This window comes from Uloborus diversus, chromosome 8 (assembly GCF_026930045.1).
Source record: "Uloborus diversus isolate 005 chromosome 8, Udiv.v.3.1, whole genome shotgun sequence".
NCBI classification, from domain to species: Eukaryota; Metazoa; Arthropoda; class Arachnida; order Araneae; family Uloboridae; genus Uloborus; species Uloborus diversus.
In genome coordinates, this window is record NC_072738.1 from 154,163,478 (window position 1) to 154,189,465 (window position 25,988).

Sequence of the window (25,988 nt, forward strand, 5' to 3'; positions counted from 1 at the left end):
GAGGGAGCCATTGCAAATGTCTAAGTGAAATAAGCTTGGGACCCAATGTTTCCCAGGTCAGGTGACTTGTTTGGCTGGGAAGTTGTCGCGTTTTGGCACGCAATCGCTCTTTTGGCATTAAATATTTTTCAGACGACGCGACGGCGCTTATTATGAAGTCGGGGCTACAGATCACAGCAACTCTAGGCTCCAACTCCTTCACCGCATAATAATAAATAAATAACGGATACAAATACAGGCCTATCATTCAAATTCCCTCTCCCCACTTCCTTCCGGATTTTAAAATATAATGTAATTGCACTTTTCATGTATTTTGATGTTTATTCCCTAAAATGACGGACATGTACAAATAGTTTAAAGTGTTCTGTTATTGACTGAAAATTTATGGATTCATATGTATTGTAATCAATGTTTTGAAATGATTTCACACGCAGGCATACTAGTATTTAAATTGAAGCATAAAAATAGCAAATCTTGATTCTTGCGCATCTGCTGTTCACAGGAGCTTGGCGAGAAGATACTCGCCAACAAAGCAAATGTACACAAAATGCTTAAGAGCCGTTAAAATAATTACTAGTTAAGTAAAAAGTGTTTTTATGGAACTAAAATGTTATTTAATGTTTTACAACTTTTATAGGTAAAATAAGTACAAAAATTTAAAAATTACAATAAATGTTATTTTTTCTTTATTTAGAAGTAAAAAACATTCGTACATGCTAGGGTAAAGTTACTGGACCTCCTGGTGTGACTTTTTCCTCACAGTTTACAATGCTAGAATACTGCACTATTACTATAAATCTAATTTTTCCCTTCTACAGTTAAAGGTTGTTATCATACATGGCTTCAGCTAATGAAAACTTCTTCAGCGGTTACGGTCAACTCGAAATTGCTACCCAGGTCACATGGTACTGTTGACGTATCGGGATAGTAGGGTTGCACTCTCTCCATCTATTCCTTCTCAATGGATATTACACGGTACGAAACTTGAAGTTAATACTTCATGATTTTGATATAACACGAATTTTATGTTTAATAAAAGATGGAATTTCATTTTTGTTTGATACATTCTGTTAATGTTTGATAACTCTAATAAGTTTTTACTTTGTTTTTATGAAACTTGGTTTCGATATAACACGGTACCCATCCCTTGATACACATTATTTCTAAATCTCGTATAACACGATTTCGATGAAACACGAAATACGTTTTCGATACAACACGATACCTACTGACATGATTTTTACTTTTTTACACGGTTTAGTTACTACACGGAACGAACTAACCGTATTATACGAGGAACGCCTGTATTTCATTTTCATGTACAGTAGAACTTCGATTAACCAAGGCTTCTGTTAAAACCGAGCCGATAATGGATAAATTATACAGGCAGTCGGTCCTTTATCGGGTGTTAGTGATGTTGAGAATGAGGATGAGGGTCAGGGCCTGATTACCGCACAGGCCTAATAGGCCTGGGCCTGGGGTCCCCTCTTCCTAAGGAACCCCAAATTACTTACCAAATTACTTAAAAAATTATGCAAAGCATCACAACTATACGAAAAATGCACACATTTTCAAAATAATGACCTGTTAATTGGAAAAAAAACTTTCGTCTGTGAGAATATTTATTCACTCTGCCAGTAGCAAATTTACCATGTCATAATTAAGAGAGGCCATAAAGGAGATTCAAAAATGTACATGATAAATGATTTACGTAATTCTATGATAGGCAAAGGGGCCTCTAAAAATACATTCCGACGGGCCCTAAAACCGGATTCCGCTATGGAGCCTTCAGAGGGCCTCCAAATTATTGTGAGCCTACACTGTAAAAACGATTCAGAAATGTTCCTGGAAAATAATAGGCAGCTGATGTGCCTAATTTCTTCCAGTAACAATTCTTGGAAAAACCAGGAACGTTTTCCGCTAAAAGTCAGTAACCTTTCTAAAATTAACCTTGAAACTTTCTGAAGAAGTGCGAAATCTTCCCTGTTAAAGCCAGTCATGTCTCTAGAACCTTCTAGAAAAATTAAGTAGGTTTAGTGTAATTGATTAGCTCCATAAAACTCAGAACGACCACGGCCAAGCCCTATCTCTTGACTGCAATTCCTGCTTTTCAAGGCTGTAGCTACCCATTGATTTTTTCGCTCTCACTGGGAACTTAGTCAATCTCGACATGCCATAAGCACCCTTAGGCTGATACACTTAATAAACCCGCTCATTCAATTTTTAAACTGGTTGCTAAAAATATTTTCCACAACAGTGAAAAGTCTGCATGAGTGCAACTTGTAGCGATTCAGGCAACTTTTTTGTGAAGATACTTGTTTTTACGGGGAAATAGGTGAAAACATGTGAAATCCCGAGACGATTCACGGAAATAACCAGTAACGTTTCGGAATTTTTTTACAGTGTAGCGCCTCACTTTTAGTTAGTCGGGCCCTGATGAGAGTTCTGATGATTCAAAGACTATTAGTTACTCCAAAGGTGTCCAAGTTCTAATAACTGCTCTGAACTATTTAGAGCAGAGAAGAGATGATAAGGTAGAAACATATCGCACCCCGTCTAGAAAAGTGACACAACTTAAGGGGAGAAAAACAGCATTGGAGGAAATTAATAAGGCTTTATACGCAGTTGTAGTTTTAAACAATTTAGTCACAAATATTACAATACGCTCAAAAAATTAAAAATTCGATGTTCACTACTTTGATGTTAGGTTTTGTTGTCGTAAGTAATAATGCGTACTAAAAGTTAGAAATTTTTTTTAAAGAAATTCTTAGGAAGTTAGGAAATTTTACTGATGTGTTACTATTGATTATATCTTTTTTACGCCTCCGCAAACCAGATATGCAAGCTAACTTAGAGCGAACTTTGGGGCAAGAAAGAGCATTACATTTAGATTTTAAATCAATAGCTAGTTCGTTTTTCCCAAAATTTGAGTTGCGTTACTTTCCTTGACGGGGTACGCGGGTGCGATGTGAAGTAAAAATCCTCTTCAGCAAAGAAGTGCGAAACTGCAACAAAGATGTGTTCGATGTTGCAGAGGATAAGGTATAGATTAAGCAGCTCTCAATTTTTTTTTTCCGTTGCGAACCCCTTCCAATATCTTAAAAAAAATAGCGAACCCCTTGTAGTCAGAAACAGGTTAAAACACAATGAATTTTGGATAACTTTTTTTGTTTTGAGTTGCTGAAAAGCTCATAGCTTTCGTTTATATGTGTTTTCATTTATGTTTTTTGAGCAATCACGATTGCTGATTGTTTTTATTTGACGTTTTAGTTCTTTTTCAGCTTGGACCAGGAACCTCTGCAGGTGTGGCTCCTCTGGCGCTCCCTGAATCCGCTTCACCCAGGCGGGGGCGTCCATGTAGTTAGTACACACACACCCACACTCGCCTTTACACTCATACACACACGCCTATGAGCATATACACAGGTCTATGCATACACACTGTAAAAACGATTCAGAAACGTTCCTGGAAAATAACAATATAGGCCAGTTTCTTCCAGTAACATATTTCACAAAAACCAGGAACAATTCCCGCTAAAATTCAGTTACCTCTTTGAAATTGTCCTGGAATCTTCCTAAAATATTCTGAAACCTTCTCGTTTAAAACCAGTCGTATCTCTAGAATTTTAGACCAAACTTAGGTGGGTGTACTATAAAAGTTCGGCACATTCGTGCGCTTCCGGGAAAACTCCAAGAGCAGTATCACAATCATGGCCAAAGCTGAGACAGACTTGCAGGCAAGTATCTCACTCGTCTGCAAAGCTACGTAGTCCATGGACTGATTTGCGCCCTTTGGACGCCTTATCAGTCTGTATGGGCCGCAATCGAACTGAAGCTGATACACTTTATAAATACGCTCAGTTAATCTTTAAACTGGGAGCTAAAAATATTTTTTTACAACAGTGAGAATTCTGCATTCGTGCGATTTGTAGCAATTCAGGAAACTTTTCGACTACGATGCTTGATTTTTCCAGGAAGTGGATAAAAAGCATTGAAATTCTGAAACGTTATACGGAAATACTCATCGTTTCGGAATTTTTTTACAGAGCACACAAGTCTTCACATGCACATGCCTACAGACACAGCTATATACACGCAACTGCTCAGGAGGAAGAGCAGGCTTGGGGGGACAGGAGCCGTTTCTTGAAACATTTTAGGGTCCTGTTACAAATCGTGTTTGCGAAACACATAATTTGAATTCAAAATGTCCAAATTCAAATAAATTATATATATCTTATCTATACTAATATAAAGAGAGAGGGCGGATTTTTGTGTGTTTATATGTTCGAGGTAATCTTCGGAACTACTGCAGCTATTTGAAAAATTCTTTCACTGTATGAAAGGTGCATGCTTACTGAGTGACATAGGCTAGAAATTATGCAAATATGTATTTATACTATTTTTTTTTTAACCAATAGTTTGCCTTCGCCATCGGTTTATGCTTCGAACCGTTTTATTCTTATAAACGAAAAAACGAGCACCGATTGTCCCGCATTTGCGAAAACAAAAACGTCGAAGGATTTCTTTGACTTGAATGCGGAGGGAGTGAAACGTGTGAAAAAAATAGAGTTTATGATTTCAGTATAGGATCTGCCAAAGTCCTTACATGTATTTAAGGCTACAGAGTATTAGGCGTACAGCATTCTATTAGCCTTGGGCATTGCAAGCCATTTAGAGGCACATAAATGTTTATTCTTCAAAATTTATTCAAACGAATTATATCTGAGATTCACTTCGGGTAAATTAGTTTCCGAATTAAAATACTCAACTCAAAGAATAATTGCACATAATTACCGTACATTCAAAGTTAAGGGTTAAAACAATAACGAAAAAAGAACATTCGGTAGGAAAGCTTTTGACTAATAAGAGGAAAAAATAAATAAAAATTATTTAGAGAACTATTTTTCTTGATAACCGTATTTAAGCGTTTAAAAACGATATAATTAAATAATATAGCTCACAAACATCTCATCAGAAAGAAATGGCCAAAAGAAAAAAATAGTTGAGGCATGTGAAAAAGCAATTTTTCAGAAGAAAACGAATACGAAAACCAATCGGAATTTCGTTACTTAAGAATTAATTAATAACACTTTTATGGTCCAACATTTTCCCAAAGTCTTTTGACTGTCAAAGGTTCGGTCAATCAATCAAGCAGCATGTATAGAACTCGGTCTCATAGAGGTCGACAAAAAACGGAAACTAACCTTATTTGATGCATGTAACTTTCTGACTCCGCTCCTAAACTCAGAGAATTGTTTATATAACTACATTAAAAAAATCCGAAGCGTCACAGATAATGTCTCCTTGAAATCAAGTATCTTTGCAAAAAAAGTTTCCTAAACTGCTACAAGTTGCACAAATGCAGAATTTTCACTTATGCAAAAAGTATTTTTAGCTACCGGTTTAAAGATTGACAGATCGTATTTAATAAGTATGTCAGTTTCAAAACAACCACGGTCCATCCGGCTTGACTGAAGCTCTCAATGACCGCGAATAAGTCTAGAAGCTGCAACTTTGTGAGGCAAGAGTCGATGAAGATGCGGTTCCATTGCTGCTTCTGGAACTTTATTGGTGACTGAGGGAGATTAGAATCAATTACATTAAAACTACCGAATTATTCTTTAAGGCTTCAGACTAGCTTTAACAGTGAAAATTTTCAGAAAGCATACAGGAATATTTCAGGAAGTTTTCTGAAATTTAGCGGAAAATGTTCCTGATTTTTGCAATGTATATTACTGGCCTAAATTGGCTACATTAACTGCCGATTTTTTTCCAGGAATGTTCCAGGAATGTTAATCCGTTAAAGATCTCTGTGACGATAAAATGCATGGAGAAAGAAGAAATGTAATGATTATCGTTCAATGTCAAACGATATAAATCAAAGTCTAATTCGAATAAGAGGCCGCATTTTCAATGAATCGGAAACTCAATAGGGGACTTTCATTTTCCACCCGCCGTAGAGAATGAACGAAAACAATTCTATAAAAACAAGCTTTGCGCATGAGAACCAGGAAGCCAAATTAATGTTTATCGGCATCCGGTTGAACCGGAAAAACTTAACAAGTTTAACACTAGCCAATAATCGATCAACAAGCTTTTGCAATGGTTTTTTTACGGAACTGCCGGGACTTTACTTAATGATGGAAAAACTGACCGTTCCACATTCAAACTTCTTTGAGTATTTCCTCCAGAAAGACTCCGCATGTTCCACAAATAAGAAAAAAACGGGCCATTGGGAAAACTTGTCAAGATTGTGTCTTATAATGTAAGACGAGTGTGCGATGAGCCCACGTTTGGCTATAGAAGGCGTAAATAGAACCCTTAGAAGGCCAAAAAGGTTCAGACAAAACTGTGAGAGCGGTCACCATCGTATTTGACAATGATTTTCTTCAAACTCTTCCTGTAAAATCCTTTAGGAACGTGTGCAGATATACTTCAAATCTGATTAAAGTCGTCTCCTTTTAGGAGCTCTTTGCAATCTCTGTATCTTAAGAACAACTATAAGAGCGCATTTAGGAGAAGGCAGTAAGCATTACTAGAGTCCCTTATTACAAGTAGTAACTGGAAAATACCAGGAAAAGGATATCTTATCAAAATAAATGAGTTGAGAAATTCCCTCTGAAGGATTTGATCCTCAACGTTTATCCTAAAACCAAGACTTTTTGTCAAAAAAATTACACGTGGATATGCGAGAGGGCAAAAGTTTTTGTCAACAACGCCATGCATCATTCACACGAATTCCTTAAAATTTCTTTACTCATCAGGACTTTTTTTTCCCATGCTTTTAAAATTAAAGGCGATCTTCCAATAATTTAATTGCGCAACTTTAATTTATCTAATCTTTGCAATGGAATTGAACCCCAATTAAAATTACTGCAGAATAATATGATTTAGAGTATTGTTCTTGCTGCACCAGCAGCAGATCATATGGCTAATATTAATTGCATCCCCATGGTCAGTGTATATTTCCTTTTCCAGTTGAAGTAATTACAATTTCCAATGAAAATTTCTTATGCCATCACCATCACCAAATCTGAAGTTTAAATGTAGAACCTCACGATGCGTAGTGCAACGTTATATACGGGACGGGAAGATTGTTTTGTTCAGTGGAATAATATGTTGGCCTCTCTTGATCAGGAAATGAGTTAAATTAATTTGTTACAAACCTCATAAAAACGAAACAAAAAATGTTGCTTATTATTAAATTTTTGATTAAAAAGTATCTGCATAATACTTATTTAGGATAGATAGTTTTTTTTAACCCGAACAAGGTCGGGACGGGCCGCTAGTATATATATATGTATGTATGTATATATATATATATATATATATATATATATATATATATATATATATATATATATATATATATATATATATATATATATATATATATATATATATATATACATACATATATATATATATATATATATATATATATATATATATATATATATATATATATATATATATATATATATATATATATATATTGTTTTTTCAGTCCTTTGAAAAGAGTACAAAGCCTTCATTGCATATTTATTTTACCATCGGTGCAGCTTAACTCTTAGAAACTTTCCCCGACCTTGAGACAAACAGACCTTTCTAAACGAGTATCATTGTGTAGAAGCGTGCACTTAGCCTTCACCATTTTATCAAGCAAATTTTATTGGTCAAATATTTTGTTTTATGCATAAATTATCTTTCACTTTGAAACAAAAGAAGAAAGCAAAAAATCATCCCTAGAGAAAAACATCATTCTATTAAATTTTTGCACGTCATTTCAAAAGCAATGAATCAGCGTGCAGTAATGTTTCAAGCCAGCAGCGATCTTACGCAATGAGAAGGCAATTTATTTTATTACAGCTAAAAGCATCAACGACGCGAAATCGAAACTGATGTCTGAGAGACATCATGATAGCAAACAGAAATGTCGATAAAAAAGCAGCAAAGGTGAGATAGAAAGCAAATGTTTCGAAATAGCCATGAAAGTAGTGGTGCAGCTTCTTTACGTAAAACAAAAATGATTAACTATGAGTCCGCGTCAATCGTTTGATGAAAGGCTGTTCTATATTCTAGGCAGGGGTGCCCCGATGGGAGTGGGGGAGGAGGGTTATCATGACCTTCCAAAGAATTTCCTTATTCGGCAAATTTTGTTTGACGATTCGACAAAATTATCATCATTCGGCAGAATTTGGAGTTTCATTTGACAAAATTATCATCACTCGGAAAAATTTTGAATTCCATTTGGCAAAGTTATCGTCATTCGGAAAAAATTATAGTTTCGTTCTGCAAAGTTATGATCATTCGGCGAAATTTGGAGCTCTATTCGGCAAAGTTATCATCATTCGGCGAAATTTGGAGCTCTATTCGGCAAAACTATCATCATTCGGACAAAATTCGGAGTTCCGTTCGACAAAATTATCATGATTCGGAAAAATTTGGAGTTCCATTTGGTAAAACTATCATCATTCGGACAAAATTTGGAGTTCCATTCGACAAAATTATAATCACTCGGCAAAATTTGGAGTTCCATTCGGCAAAATTATCATCATTCGGAGTTCCATTCGACAAAATTATCATCATTCGGCAGAATTCGGTGTTCCATTCGGCAAAGTTATCATCATTCGGACAAAATTTGGAGTTCCATTCGACAAAATTATCATCATTCGGCAAAATTTGGAGTTCCATTCGGCAAAATTATCATCATTCGGACAAAATTTAGAGTTCCATTCGACAATTGAGAATTTGCAGCCTCCCGAAAATTTGCTAAATGAGACTTCAAATTTTATCGAATAACAAAATAAGATAACGCTAACAAAGTTATACTATAGTAAAAAGATACAATATAGGTGTCGTAAACAATGCAATTCTGAACTAGTGTCTTCCAATTTGCCGAATCGTCAGACAAAATGTACTGAGTACGGAATTTTTCGAGCGGTCGCAGCGACCTTCAATCGTGAAATGACGTGCTCTTGTGTGGATGGTTCCCCTTCCTCATTTAATGTGGCTTTTTAGCCTAAATAAATGTTGCTACACTGTAAATACGATTCAGAAACTTTCCTGGGACATAATGGGCAGTTGATGTGTCCCATGTCTTCCAGTAACATATCTTACAAAATCCAGGAACAATTTCCGTTGAAATGCAGTGACCCTTCATGAAATTATCTTGGAAGCCTCCTGAAATATTCAGAAATCTTCCTTTTTAAAGTCAGTCGTGTTTCTGGAACTTTAGAGTAAACTTAGGTAGGTATAATATAATAGCTTAGCACCTTCCTGTGTATGCAGGAAACCTCCAATAGCAGAATTGCAACCATGGCAAAAGCTAAGACAGCATTGCAAGTAAGCATCATGGATTTTACTCGCATGCAGTTCTAGCAAAGCTACGTAGTCCACAGACTGATTTGCGCCCTTTGGACGCCTTATCAGTCCTGAACGGGCCTTAATCGGAGTGACAGCGATACACTTTATAAATACGCTCAGTTAATCTTTAAACTGGGAGCTAAAAATATCTTTCACAACAGTGAGAAGTCTGCATTCGTGCAATTTGTAGCAATTCAGGAAACTTTTTGACAATGATACTTGATTTTTCCAGGAAGTGGACAAAAACCATTAAAATCCCGAAACGTTGCACGGAAATACAGGTAATGTTTGGGAATTTGTTTACAGTAATTTTTCCGAAATAATGAGCCCAATTCATAGGGCGAAACTTCAGCCTCTGGGTGTTGTAACTGAGCTGTTCGGTATTTGCTTGAAATTCTTTCCTTTCTGCTGCTTTGGGGCCATAATTTGTAGTTTTATACCTTATCCTTTAGTTTTTTAACTCGAGCCGTACTATGACTGTTAGATTGTCTCTGGTGTACTGAAAATATTTTTAACTACCAGTGTGAAGATCTCGGCTTTTATATAAGGCGGTCGTTATTTACCTGCAGCTCAATTACAGCTATTCCGCGCTGGTGAGTTCAAAACAAAGGGCAAAATAACATTCTGGATTCTGTAATTGAGTTGTTTGGTATTTGAGGGCGGCAATTTTAATTGAATCCCAAGTTCGGCCCTCTTCCATTAAATACTAGACGTACCCGCACGGCTTTGCTCGTAATAGAAAAATTAAAGGGTCTTTTGGTTCGCCTGTACATTTACAAATAATGTATGGTGAATTTTCTCGCCAATTTTTACGGTTCCACGTTATGATAATTTCGTAATTTACTCGTCCATCTTATGATAATTTTGTTCTTAAAATTGGAATAGAAAAAGAACCACATCGAATTTTCGAGAAAACGCTTCGAGGTGCACACCCCCATGCTGCAAACTAACTTTGTGCCAAATTTCCTGAAAATCGGCCGAACGGTCTAGACGCTATGAGCGTCACAGAGATCCAGACATCCAGACAGAGAGACTTTCAGCTTTATTATTAGTAAAGAGTAAAGATAAGGATAAAGAAGGAAAACAAGGTTACATAAAGAATTTTGGAAAACTTTGAAATCACTAAATATGTTTTTTATGATATTAGTGAAGAAAAAAGAAGTATGCAGAATAAATAAACGTTCTGGAGGGAGCAATTCAAATTTTCTAGTATTTACAAAATATCAATTTTCCAAACATCAAAACTTCAGTTTTTCTCTCGATTTCGTTTCCGAACGTTTCATAGTGGCATTAAAACGTGGGATAATAATCCCATTTGAAAGAAAAAAAGAAAAAAAGCTTTAACAGACTATAAAAACAAATTCCTCTTTACATGAAATACACCGCCAGCTCAGTCATTTCCAACCGAGGACTGCAGTTTCGTGCTTATTAGCACTCATCTGCCCGGCATAGGAAAGTGACTGAGCTGGAGATGGAAAAACACTTAAGGAATCCAAGAGTGCCTGGTAGCTAATATAGAATTAGCGCAGACCAGATTGAGTTGGCGGTGTATTTTCATGTATTTCTGCTTTAGCCCTGGCTATTGCCCCCCCCCCCCCGGTAATTTACTGAATATACCATGCCTTGACATCAATCCTCGAGTTGAACCGAACCATTGCTTCGGTCACTCGTCTGGGCTACGCTAATTCTATATTAGCTACCAGTTTGTTTGGCACTCTTGGCTTCCTTAAGAGGTTTTCCATCTCCAGTTCACTCACTTTCCGATACCGGGCTGATGAGTGCTCATAAGCACGAAACTGCAGTCCTCGACTGGAAATGACTGAGCTGGCGGTGTATTTTATGTATTTCTGCTTTAGCCGTGGCTGTTTGGGCGGCAATTTTACTGAGTAAATTCATCTTTCACATTATTCTGTTGTAACACATATTTTTTTACCACCACTCAAGAATTTCAAAATAATTTTACTGCACTTGTTGAAACATAAAGTGGAATACATGCGTCAAACTATCAACCACTTGTTTTTCAAGAAGATAAGAAAGGCAAGCAAAAAACATGAATAATTAGCTCGTCAATCAAAATCATTGCGGGGAAATGACTAAACTGTTAACAATCTCTCGTAGTTGCACATTCCTCCATATCCTGCGATTTTAAAGCGAAAAATGTGGCTTTCTGATTTTTTTTCTAAATATCTTCGAAATTTATCTACGCGATGTTTAAGCTCCAGGATACATTTATGTTTGCATTTCACGATAAGGAAATCAATTGTATTTACACAATTATGTTTTCCAAGAGGAACTCAAAGTAAATTCCATTGTTTCAACACTGAGCATCGGTAGAAGATTAAATAGCTTTATATTTATCGAGAGTGTAGTGGATCAACAGGAAATAGCAATTTTTTACGAGTTCTTTGTAAAGTTTTGCTTTGAATTCTTAAAAGAACTGATTCAGAACGAAAATTTTTAACTACTAGAATAGCATACTCATATGCAAATGCAAATAAATTGTGTCCCAAACGTAACGCAAGATTTGAATTTTCCGCCATTGCGAAGTTATTGGCATCCATAAAAAACATTACAATTTGACAGCAGAGTTTTTGGTAAAAACCTCTGCCCCCTCTTCGGAAGGTCCTCGGTAAGGGTAGGGGATAAGGTAAGGTGTGACACTTTGGGATAAGTGGGAGGGGGGAGTTAAGGTTCAATATAGCTCTACCTCTGTCTTTCTTTTTTTTTCAATTGCTCCTAGAATTAAAATACACTATCCACATATACTCGCACTCAAATAGCAGGATAAACTTTTTTTTTTTCAGATACGCTGGTGCCTTCCTTTAATAAAATAAATTTTAATTTATGATTCAATATGTTTTGTGAGCTTTTGAAGATATGCATGCATTGATTTTTTGGTTTTAAAAACTGTAACATTCCTTAAACTTTCTTTCTTAATGTTTCTCTATTCATTAATTTTCTTTCAATCATATCAACATTCTTTCCATTTTCAATAGATAAGACTAGAATGAAGAAATATTTCGTTACATTTGACGAAATTCGCATCCTCAAACCACTAACAAAAGCAGTTTCTTCAATTTGACGAAATGTTCGCTCGGAGCATATCCCTGAAAGTGGTTTCGTCAAAAACGAAGAAAAATTCGTCAAATTTAAAAGTCCATTTCTGAGAGTGTTGTTTATGGATTTGCCTAGTTTAGTTGCTGGATTATTTTACAGTAAAAAAAGTTTTTAAAGATTCTTTGATTGACGATATTTTGTTTACGTGGTGAAAGCTGACAAACATTATTACGTAGTCTTTGACTTCAAAAACCGCGACAGTTGAAAAAAACTGCCAAATGCATCCGCTACTGAAATCTTTTTGCATAAATTTTGGCGAGGTTTCTGCTGTTAGATTGGATAATGATTAAAAAATCCAATCAGCACAAATAATTTTGAAAAAAAACCATTAATTACACTAAAGCTCCGTTTAAATGGAAAATAATCAGCCAAATCTAGTTATTATTAGCCAATCTTGGAGAAAAAAAAAAACGTTACTTTAAGATTTGACTTGAGAAAAGCCTCAAACAGTCAGACGAAACACAATAACATTCAACAATTCTAACTATGAACTGGGAGTTGAGATGATACACTAAATAATGAATTGGGTTGAGGAATGCCTTCGAACATGAACCAAAAAAAGCTCATAACTCGTTTTTCATTCAACTTAGAACTTTCTAACAGATGCCATCTTCAGCAGAAAAATAAGCGCTTGCGATGGACACATAATTTTAATATGTGCACTTATTTTTTAACCGTCATATTGGGGCATTTATGCAAAAATTTGGACAAATTAGAATAAAAAAAGAACTATCAATCGGATTTTTATCGAACTGGTCTACAAACCTCCCCAGTACCAAAAAGAACAAGCGGTGAAAGTTTCAGCCAAATCTGCCGGGTAGTTTCTGAGATCTTAGGGAACAAATTTACCAAACTCCATTTATATATATATAGACTAGCAAAAATACCCGGCGTTGCCTGGGTTAGCAATAATTATGAGAAACAATCGTTACTTGCATTTATTTTCTGTTTTAAGTGAAAGAACTTAAAACACACCTTTTTGACATGATTTAAAATCTAGCTTCTTCCTTACTCATAAAACTAAAGTAGCAGTAAGTAAAAAGAGCTAAATAGTATTCAATTAGAAACGAAAACACGAAATTTAAGCGTATACAAATTTGAAGAATTTCCGAAATATAAAATTAAACTGCACACGTTTAAAAAGATTTATCAGTTAATACTTATTATTATTTTTTTTTACATGGAGTCTTACCTTCTCTGTATGTTTATTGCAGAACGAACTGTTTAAAAAAATGTAGCTGCGCGCCCGTGATCCCCTTAAACTTGCTTTAGTTATTTTGGAAAATTTCAATTATTGTGGGTTCTTGGTGCGATTTAAAATGTTACCGAATTTGCGGGAATCGTTTTGGGATACCTTGGATAATGCTCCCCCTCCTTACTTTGTAAAACGGCATGTTACTAATTTTTGTTAAAGAGATATTGTCGCCATATGCTAAGATACTTTTGGTCACCATAAAATGGCGCTAAACAATTTCATCCGAAATGTTTCCAAAATAAGTAGTAAAATTTGGCGATGGTTTGAATTTGTGCACAAAGTCACATTAATGGAAGTTTTTGTGCTGTTTATGGATTTGCCTAATTCAGTTGCTAGATTATTTTACAGTTAAAAAAGTTTTTAAAGATTCTTTGATTGACGATATTTTGTTTACATGGTGAAAGCTGACAAACATTATTACGTAGTCTTTGACTTCAAAAACCGCGACAGTTGAAAAAACTGCCAAATGCATCCGCTACTGAAATCTTTCTGCATAAATTTTAGCGAGGTTTCTTCTGTTAGATTGGATAATGATTAAAAAATCCAATCAGCACAAATAACAATAAAAAAAACCGCATTAATTACACTAAAGTTCCGTTTAAATGGAAAATAATCAACCAAATCTAGTTATTATTAGCCAATCTTGGGGGGGGGGGGGGACGTTACTTTGAGATTTGACTTGAGAAAAGCCTCAAACAGTCAGACGAAACACAAAAACATTCAGCAATTCTAACTATGAACTGGGAGTTGAGATGATACACTAAATAATGAATTGGGTTGAAGAAAGTCTTCGAACATAGAACAAAAAAAGCTCATAACTCGTTTCTCATACAACTTAGAACTTTCTAACAGATGCCATCTTCAGCAGAAAAATAAGCGCTTTCGATGGACACATAATTTTAATATGTGCACTTATTTTTTTCACCATCATATTGGGGCATTTATGCGAAAATTTGGACAAATTAGAATAAAAAAGGAACTATCAATCGGATTTTTTTCGAACTGGTCTACAAACCTCCCCAGTACCAAAAAGAACAAACGGTGAAAGTTTCAGCCAAATCTGCCGGGTAGTTTCTGAGATCTTAGGGAACAAATTTACCAAGATCCATTTATATATATCTTTATACATATAAAATCTGAGTATCTATCTATCTATCTATCTATCTATGTCCAAGCTTCTTCTCCCGAACGACAGTGAACTGACCATCGAACCAGGTATCGATGGATTCGTCATCTTCCCGTCTTCATGTTTGGCTATTTAGCATAATCCTCCGATAATAATTAGCGGAGATATCAATTAAAAACTATTAATTATGACCCTTAGATTTCAAAATCAAATCCCTATTTTTCGAAGGCTTTCCTCCATTCAAATTATTATTCAGTGCTTCAACTCAACTTTCCGGATGAACGCTTTTATTAAAATTTACAGCGTGAAGAAAATCATTGAGATGAAAGATCTGTTGCCATTTCTTTTTCTCGAATATGAACAGGTAAAATTCTTGTTTTTGTTTTGAGGCTTTTCCTGTAATCAGGGTGTTTAAGTTGTTTACTTTTCGATTATTTTGCCGTAATCTGCAGCAAAATTTTGCTGTTTTTTTTTTTTTTTTTTTTTTGTTCAAGCCTGATTGTTAAATACGCGTCACATGACATAACTTTCATTTTCGAGGAGAACCGTGCACGTCGTAAAGTAAATGAGTGATTTACAAGTTATTTGAGTTCTTTGAGGGTTTGTACCTGGAAAACGGATTGATGTAATTCTTGTACGACCATGTGGATAGAATCCATCCAAATATTTATCTGAGTGGTATGTTGCATTAATAAACACCCGGGCAACGCCGGGTAGTAGACTATTTTATGTAAAAAGCGGATTGTTATTGTGCATAAATATTTCCGATATAGTCTATCAATTCAGTTTAACGTGAGTAAAGATTATAGTTGATAATGCATATATTTTTCCCTTTTGTGCTGACTGAAAATGAACTTGTATCATTGATAACGATTATTAACGTTGATGAGGTGTTTTGGCAAAAAGATGTTTTACTGGTGTTTTGCAAACCTTGCTTTACGCGCATTTATTTATTCCTTAACGCGTTAGAAACTAGTGTCAGTGTACTACAAAAGCATCAACTGGACTGCTCTTACATTTTTTTAGGTAGCCCGTGCAACGCCGGGCACGCAGCTAGTCTTATACATATAAAATCTGAGTATCTATCTATCTATCTATCTATCTATGTCCAAGCTTCTTCTCCCGAACGACAGTGAACTGACCATCGAACCAGGTATCGATGGATTCGTAATCCTCCCGTCTTCATGTTTAGCTATTTAACATAATCCTCCGATAATAATTAGCGGAGATATCAATTAAAAACTATTAATTATGACTCTTAGATTTCAAAATCAAATCCCTATTTTTCGAAGGCTTTCCTCCATTTAAATTATTATTCAGTGCTTCATCTCAACTTTCCGGATGAACGCTTTTATTAAAATTTACAGCGTGAAGAAAATCATTGAGATGAAAGATCTGTTGCCATTTCTTTTTCTCGAATATAAAGAAATAAAATTAGGCTTTTGTTTTAAGGCTTTTCCTGTAATCAGGGTGTTTAAGTTGTTTACTTTTCGATTATTTTGCCGTAATCTGCAGCAAAATTTTGCTGTTTTTTTTTTTTTTTGTTCAAGCCTGATTGTTAAATACGCGTCACATGACATAACTTTCATTTTCGAGGAGGACCGTGCACGTCGTAAAGTAAATGAGTGATTTACAAGTTATTTGAGATCTTTGAGGGTTTGTACCTGGAAAACGGATTGATGTAATTCTTGTACGACCATGTGGATAGAATCCATCCAAATATTTATCTGAGTGGTATGTTGCATTAATAAACACCCGGGCAACGCCGGGGTAGTAGACTATTTTATGTAAAAAGCGGATTGTTATTGTGCATAAATATTTCCGATATAGTCTATCAGATGTAATTCAGTTTAACGTGAGTAAAGATTATAGTTGATAATGCATACATTTTCCCCTTTTGTGCTGACTGAAAATGTACTCATAACTTGTATCATTGATAACGATTATTAACGTTGATGAGGTGTTTTGGCAAAAATATGTTTTAGTGGTGTTTTGCAAACCTTGCTTTACGCACATTTATTTATTCCTTAACGCGTTAGAAACTAGTGTCAGTGTACTACAAAAGCATCAACTGGACTGCTCTTACATTTTTTAGGTAGCCCGTGCAACGCCGGGCACGTAGCTAGTATATATATATATATAGACTAAGCTACTATACTTTTTAAACACATAAAACGTTCAAAACCTGGATACTTATGAAGTGGAAAAAACGTTCAGATTTGAGTTAGAATGAGGGTTTCAGTTTTAAAATATCGTCAACAGTCCCTCTAAAAATATGTATCTGAATAAGGAAAGTAGTCATCTCCCCCCCCCCTCCTCCCTTCGGAATAAGAAAATTTTTCAAAATAACATCAACATTCTGGTTTTTGGTTTTGGTTTATCCCCAGTTTTGCCGACACTTCAAACTTCCTCCCGCCTTTAATATTTTAATATATCAAAAGGTATGATTAAATCAGAAAACGGGGGGAGGGGGACGAAATGTCGGCTAAACTGGGAAGACACCCTTTTTTAACCCCAACAGAGTTGGTACAATAGCTTCAAAAAAATTCCCTTTTTAATGAATTCTCGAAACTTCATCTTAGAATATCGACGTCAGTCCCTCAAAATCAACATCAGCATCAACCGTTCTGAAATAACGATAACGGCTCATCTAAAAATCTCCATTACATTAAAATTAATAGTAAAAATCTTCATTAATACAGCTAAAATCCATGTCTTCGGCCGGCTAACAGAAATTGTAAAACGGTCTGTTACTAATTTTGGTCAAAAAAATATTGTCGCCAAATCCTGAGGTCACCATAACATGGAGCTAAACATTTTCATCCAAAATGTTTCCAAAATGAGTAGTAAAATTTGGCGATTGTTTGAAAATGTGCAAAAAGAAAAAAATTATGGAAGTTTTTGTGCTCTTTAATGGATTTGCCTAATGTAGTTTATGGTGGATTATTTTACATCTTGAAAAAAGTTTTAAAGATTCTTTTAATGGCGATATTTTGTTTACATGGTGAAAGTTGAGAAACATTGGCTTCAAAAACAGCGACAGTTGAAAAAATTGCACAAATGTATTCGCATAAGCTACTGAAATCTTTGCAAAGATTTTGGCGAGATTTCTACTGGTAGATTGGATCATGAGTCTGATCCCACAAATAATAAAAATATAACAATAATTTCATTAAAGTTCCATTTAAATGGAAAATAAGCAGCCAAATTCATTTATTATCAGCCAATCATGTGAAAAAACGTTACTTTAAGATTTGACTTGAGAAAAGCCTCGAACAGTCACACGAAACGTGGACACTAAACGCAAAAATATTGAAGAGTACAACAATTCTAGCTATCAACTGAGAGTTGAGATGATACACTAAATAATGAATTGGATTGAGGAGAGCCTTTGAACATGGAACAAAAAAAGCTCATATCTCGTTTTTCATACAACTTAGAACCATCTAACAGATGCCATCTTCAGCAGAAAAATAAGCGCTTTCGAGGGACACATAATTTTAATATGTGCACTTATTTTTTCACCGTCATATTGGGGAACTAACAATCGGATTTTTTTCGAACTGGTCTACAAACCTCACCAGTACCAAAAAGAACAAACGGTGAAAATTTCAGCCATATCTGCCGGGTAGTTTCTGAGATCTTAGGGAACAAATTTACCAAAGTCCATTTTTATATATATAGATAAGAAAATTTAGGTTTGCAACAGATGCTTAGATTTCATACAAACCAAACACATATTCCGGTTTACCGAGCTATTATTTCGTTGAACTTTTGCGTTGATTTCTATTAAGCATATTTTTACTGCATCGAAAGTTTTAAAAAATACTTTCAAATTCCACTTTTTCGTACCCTCAATATAACTTTATTCTAACATTTTTTACTCTTCCCTCATGTACAATTTCTTATTTTGTATTTTCAACTGTCATCTTCTTTAAGTTTTTTCTATAACTCCACTCCTCATATATCTGGATTGCGGTTCTTTGATATCTAAAATACTTGTTCTCCTTTGATTATCTTGTATCTGATTATTTTTTTCGATTACACCAAACTGAAAGTTGTTGAGTGGATTCCTTTTACTTCCAATCTGACTCTTAAAGATGATAGAAAGCGTTTTAAAAATATTTTTTGTCCCCCCACCCCCCAATGAATATTAATGGCCAGGAAAAGTCTAAATTAATTTCCCCTTAATAAAACTATTTGATGTCGGTATTTGCACCCCCAAGAGGAAGCTTATGATTTCTGGAGATTTTTTTTACATGTTCTTCTTTTTAATGGCAGTATATGTATGCACTTTAAGAAATTTAACAAATACAAGTACAAATACAAAAGTGACGACCAGCAACAGGCTCTGGGCCTAGCTAGACTGGTTCTAGTCAATTTACAATCCCCGGTGAAGATCAATGGCCCTCTTAAAACTATCTACTCCTTTGCTCATTACCACCTCTTCCGGTAAGCTGTTCCAATGTTCCACTACCCTGCTATAATAATAATTTTTCCTAATGTCCATGTTAGCCTGAGATTTAAATAGCTTAAAACAATGACCCCTTGTCCTGTTTTCAGTGCTAAACTTCAGCCCCGTAACATCTTTCATTTTAATAAATTTAAACAACTGAGTCATGTCCCCTCAGTCTCTTCTTTGCTCAAGACTACATTTTTAGCCTTCTGGAATCATAGTCTAAATGAGAAAGTCCATTTATTAGCCTTGTAGCCCGCCTTTGAACCCTTTCCAATACATTAATACAAGTATCGATTTTTTTTCTGAAATTTTACTATTTATGTGATACATATTTGTTTCTTCAAATTACTGAATTTAACGTATAGATAACTATGCACGAAATATTTGGGGGACCGAAAAGTAATGTTATTTCCCCCCGAATAAATACACTTTTAAAAGTTTTCATTTATAACAGCGATGTTAAAAAATAAAAACTTTTGTCTGTCAACATTGAAACTTAAGTTTTTTTTGTCACATATAGATCGGAATAAAGGGAAATCAGATGGTGCAATATCAGGTGAGCATGGTGGGTGAAAGACTCACCACAGCTCCTTAATATTTTATGAATTGCCTTGAGCAGTTTGGTCTTGCATTATCATGGTTCAAGATAACTCCTTTTCTGCAGATAGTAGTGGAAATATTCACCACGACAAACAATTATTTAAAACCCTTATAAACATCCCTTAATTGTTTCGCCGCAAGTTGGTGTACGGTGAACTTTGTAATTGTGGTGAAGCTGAGGGAGATGTAGAGCATTTTCTACTGAACTGTTAAGCTACATATATTGAGGCCAGTAGAACCTTTAGGAAAAGTTAAGCAAGTATGTCCTGTTGTTGGCCTCCTGTTCTTTCAGATCTAGTCAAAAGTTCCGATAGACTTGCTGTTCTTCAGATTTTTTTTTTTTTTTTTTTTTTTGCGTTTTGGACTTTAGTCATTTCCTTCATAAAGTAATGAATAAATATTCACCACGACAAACAGTTATTTAAAACCCTTATAAACATCCCTAAATTGTTTCGCCGCAAGTTGGTGTACTGTGAACTTTGTAATTGTGGTGAAGCTGAGGGAGATGTAGAGCATTTTCTACTGAACTGTTAAGCTACATACAATGAAGCCAGTAGAACCTTTAGGAAAAGTTAAGTAAGTCTGTCCTGTTGTTGGCCTCCTGTTCTTTCAGATCTAGTGAAAAGTTCCGATAGACTTGCTGTTCTTCAGAATTTTTTTTTGCATTTTGGACTTTAAGTCATTTCCTTCATAAAGTAATGAATTCACCACGACAAACAATTATTCAAAACCCTTATAAACATCCCTTAATTGTTTCGCCGCAAGTTGGTGTACTGTGACATTGTAATTGTGATGAAGCTGAGGGATATGTAGAGCATTTTCTACTGAACTGTTAAGCTACTTATAATGAAGCCAGTAGAACCTTTAGGAAAAGTTAAGTAAGTCTGTCCTGTTGTTGGCCTCCTGTTCTTTCAGATCTAGTGAAAAGTTCCGATAGACTTGCTGTTCTTCAGAATTTTTTTTTTTGCATTTTGGACTTTAAGTCATTTCCTTCATAAAGTAATGAATTCACCACGACAAACAATTATTCAAAACCCTTATAAACATCCCTTAATTGTTTCGCCGCAAGTTGGTGTACTGTGACTTTGTAATTGTGATGAAGCTGAGGGATATGTAGAGCATTTTCTACTGAACTGTTAAGCTACATATAATGAAGCCAGTAGAACCTTTAGGAAAAGTTAAGTAAGTCTGTCCTGTTGTTGGCCTCCTGTTCTTTCAGATCTAGTGAAAAGTTCCGATAGACTTGCTGTTCTTCAGAATTTTTTTTTGCATTTTGGACTATAAGTCATTTTCTTCATAAAGTAATGAATTCACCACGACAAACAATTATTCAAAACCCTTATAAACATCCCTTAATTGTTTCGCCGCAAGTTGGTGTACTGTGACTTTGTAATTGTGATGAAGCTGAGGGATATGTAGAGCATTTTCTACTGAACTGTTAAGCTACATATAATGAAGCCAGTAGAACCTTTAGGAAAAGTTAAGTAAGTCTGTCCTGTTGTTGGCCTCCTGTTCTTTCAGATCTAGTGAAAAGTTCCGATAGACTTGCTGTTCTTCAGAATTTTTTTTTGCATTTTGGACTTTAAGTCATTTCCTTCATAAAGTAATGAATTCACCACGACAAACAATTATTCAAAACCCTTATAAACATCCCTTAATTGTTTCGCCGCAAGTTGGTGTACTGTGACTTTGTAATTGTGATGAAGCTGAGGGATATGTAGAGCATTTTCTACTGAACTGTTAAGCTACATATAATGAAGCCAGTAGAACCTTTAGGAAAAGTTAAGTAAGTCTGTCCTGTTGTTGGCCTCCTGTTCTTTCAGATCTAGTGAAAAGTTCCGATAGACTTGCTGTTCTTCAGAATTTTTTTTTGCATTTTGGACTTTAAGTCATTTTCTTCATAAAGTAATGAATTCACCACGACAAACAATTATTCAAAACCCTTATAAACATCCCTTAATTGTTTCGCCGCAAGTTGGTGTACTGTGACTTTGTAATTGTGATGAAGCTGAGGGATATGTAGAGCATTTTCTACTGAACTGTTAAGCTACATATAATGAAGCCAGTAGAACCTTTAGGAAAAGTTAAGTAAGTCTGTCCTGTTGTTGGCCTCCTGTTCTTTCAGATCTAGTGAAAAGTTCCGATAGACTTGCTGTTCTTCAGAATTTTTTTTGCGTTTTGGATTTTAGTCATTTCTTTCATAAAGTAATGAATAATATACAGGGTTCATACACTTGTGGTTAAAAAAAAACAAAATCCTCGACTTTTCCATGTTGTTTAAAAAAAAAAATCCAGGTTAGTCGTTTTATTCAAAATTAAGTTTAAATAACAATATTTTCAAAATAATTAAAATTGTTAAAACGTATTGTAGCAACGCGTAAGAACTGAAACTTTACCGTTTAAATTAAAAAAAAAATATTTGGAATTTTTTCTCTTTTTTCTATATTTAAAAAAAAAAAGTTTTTTTTTAACGACTTGCTCAAAATTGTTTTCATTCGTTTAATACTTGATGAAAACAAAGTACTTTCAACGTATTTTAGCGTTTTGCTGTAATCGTGCAGCAATCTTTTAGCATCCACTTTTGGTTTACGATACTTCTTTTTATTTTCTTACAAGTGTATAGCACAAAACATATTGAGCAAAATACAAAGCTATTTTCAACCCTCGACACACAAAAGGGGTTATAAGTTAGGTGTGTCTGTGTGTCTGTCTGTGGAACTCTAGCGCCTAAACGGATGGACCGATTTAGAAAAGAAAAAAAAAAGTTCGAAACGAGAGTTGATCGGGAGTGTTCTTAGCTAGGTTGCATCTTTGGATGACATAAATTATGGAAGATATTAATTAAAAACCTCTAAAAGGTTTTCCGTGATTTTTTCAGTGAAAACATAGTTAAAAATTTTTTAATTTAATACCAAAATAAAGAGATTTTTTTTCCCACGTCTGATATAATGTGTTTGGAACTTCCATGTTTCATAGAATTCGAATTATAACGTTTTTTTAAAAGCAGATTTTAATAACGGCTAAGCCTTTATTCACGCGAGTAACAACCGAATTCATTGTTGGCCGACAAGGAAATAAAACGCAATGATTTAAAATTTTTATCTGTTGCCAGTTTCTATTTAATAGCAAATAAAACACTTAACATTGATTTTTAATAATATAAGACTTTTAAAAGGATTTTCAAATTTTCCTCTTGATTCTACAATTGCGACTCAATCGGGGTTTTTTAAAATTTTTAATTTTATCGTTGCTTGTTCAGGATAAGTATGATTAACTATTGCATCGATCGGAATATAATATAATGCATAATAACAAAAATCAACATCCGCCGATCATAGCCCAATGCCAATTAATCATCATTTTTTTTCCCTTTGCATACTGAAAAATGATACTAAAATTCTTTTCTAGAAAATAATTAATTTTTAAAAATCCATAATTTATTGTACATTTTATGCTACTTCCAATAGTTTACACTGAGATAAACATACAATTCTGTTTTTGGAATTTAACATCTACTTCCATCTTGAAAACGACCAGATATGGCGATTAAGTGAAAACTTTAATAATTTGTAGCATAAAAGTAGTTATAAATGGTTAATATTCCTTAAAAAACTACAATTAAGACAAAATAGTCAGTTTTTAGCACATAAGTGTCTAAATCAATTTGCATAAAAAAATGGTACTAAAGATAAAATTTTGCATTTTTCGGGAAAATAATTACGAATTATTCAAAAAAAAAAAAAAAAAAAAAAAAAAAGCAAATTTTGCATTGTTATTAATAGTTTGCATTGCAATAAACATCCAATGCCATTTTCGGAAAGGCACTTAAAAAGTCTCGTGTACTTCTATCTTGGGAATGACCAAATATGGCGGCTACGTCAAAAATTAAGAAATAATTTTTGAATTTGTGGCATAAAATCAATTTAAAATATAAAAATTTTCATGAAGCTACAATTGAGTTGAAAAGTTTTTTGCACATTTACGTCCAAGGCAATGAAAAAAGGATTAAGTTTTAAGGAAAAAAATCATTTCTCAAGAAAATTACACATTCAAAATTAAAAACATTTTACGTTATTTACAGCTGTTTGCAGTAAAAGAAAACATCCAATTCTGCTTTGTTTTCAGAAACTTAGGCATTTAAGCATAGTGTCTACTTCCATCTTGTGAATGACCAAAAATGAAGACTACTTTTCCAATCGACTCTTCCATCTTCAGGCTAGTGCTTCCGAAGCAGTACATTGTCTTCTCCCCTGTAGAGTTAGTGCATAATTCCTGATAATCCGCGAAATTTTTTCTTGGGAACTATTGGGGAGTAAAAACGGCGACTGTTGGAAGTTTTTTTTGGATCGCCACTTTTTTTATTGCCAGCGTCATTTTGCATCAAGATTTTTACAATTATTTTTTGAGGAAACATCGATAAAAACGGAGATTAGGTTTTATGGTACAAAATACCCTGGGGGAAAAAATTGTTGGTAAAATTGGGAAATTCCCTGACATTTTTAACATCATTTTCCCTGACAATTCCAGGTTTTCCCGGAGCATACGAACCCTGAACATAGCAGATTACAAAAGCAGTGTCGTGCAGCATGAATAGTGCACAGCAGCATTTCTCAACCTTTTTTAACCCATGGAACGATAAAAATGTACGGAAAAAATTGCAGACCAGCAAAGGCTTTTTTTTTTTTAAAAAAAAAAACCTATAATTGTAAAATTTTTGTTATGATTTATTCACATAAATATTTAAATGTAAAGGTACACTACTGTACTTACTGTTCAAAGGAAAATCAATTTTCGAAAAATGAAAAGCAATCACAAACTGAACGAAAAAGTATCGTGTACTTGTAATTTTTTTAATTGCTGAAGGAAAATCATTTAACAAGGACATGTAAAAATTTCTAAGCGCCCAGTCAAATTATACCACGGGCCGGTGATGATCCAGCAGACTAGCGGTTTAGAATCGCTGTTGGACACAGTATTGCAAACGCACAAAATTAATGATCAAGAGGAGACAGAGACATGAAATATAGTATTCAGCAAGGAAGAATGCTATTTTTGGCTACTATAGTTTTGTGAGGATGAATGTAGAGAATCAGTACTTAGTCCCAGGTTGTTTTCAAAAAACTGGTGTTATAGGAAAAACTTGCATTACATCAGTTTCAGGAAATTTAGAAGGCTTCGTAGCACAAGTTTACTATATTTTTTTTCCTACCTCTTTAAACTACTCCTAGTTGAAGTATTTCTGATATTTTTTAGAATGTAGGTGGTAGACTTTTGTACAAATTTTCGTTTTTTGCTCAAGGAAAAAAAAAGGTTTAGCTCAGGAGTTTTTTATTAATTTTTGTCGTTATTTTACTAACATATATACATATTTTTACAACTGACTGCAATAGTCATTTTTGCCTATATTTTGGGTAAAATAGTCACTATAGTCTCCTTTGCTTCAAATGGATCCATTTAGCCACAATTTTAGCCACCAAGGACAGCCCTGCATCATACTGTTATGTTCGCTGTCTGTACATTTGTATTAATGCATATTCTTTAATTGTGATATTTAGAGTAACGGCAGCAGTCAGACATGCTTAAGACATCGCTCTCAGGTTAACTCAATTTTCTGAGTCTGTTAATGTATTTAAACTTTTCAAACTATTTTTATCTCATGCAACTACATCTCATCTAACATTTGGCTGCTTCCATGGGCGCCCATATGCAAAATTGTAAGGAGGGGGGGGGCTCAGATATTTTAACTATGGTTTAGCAGAATATTTTCCCCATGGAAACAGATTTTAGGACAGATTAGAGTCATTAAAGTTTGACATTTTTAATAATACATTCATTAATGGCTGGAGAACAAACGTTTTTACATTTTTGCAAAGAAAAATGTACTAAAGGCAAGGAAGTTCTAATTTCTAAGGGGGGGGGGGGGGGCTCGAGCCCCCCCCTTGCCCCCCTATATGGGCGCCCTTGGCTGCTTCTAGATCCTCTGTTAGTTAATTCTATTTTTATTTGCTCAATTTCGAAAAAAGGTCCGCCCCCCAGTAACAGACACTGACAATTCTGATGATACC

At 34.7% G+C, this 25,988-nt stretch overlaps 1 protein-coding gene across 1 annotated transcript in view; it reads right to left on the bottom strand.

Moving 5' to 3' along the window:
- The window catches only part of LOC129228691 (protein crumbs-like), a 63,337-nt gene that overhangs the window by 36,761 nt on the left and 588 nt on the right, over positions 1–25,988 (bottom strand). The window lies entirely within an intron of this gene.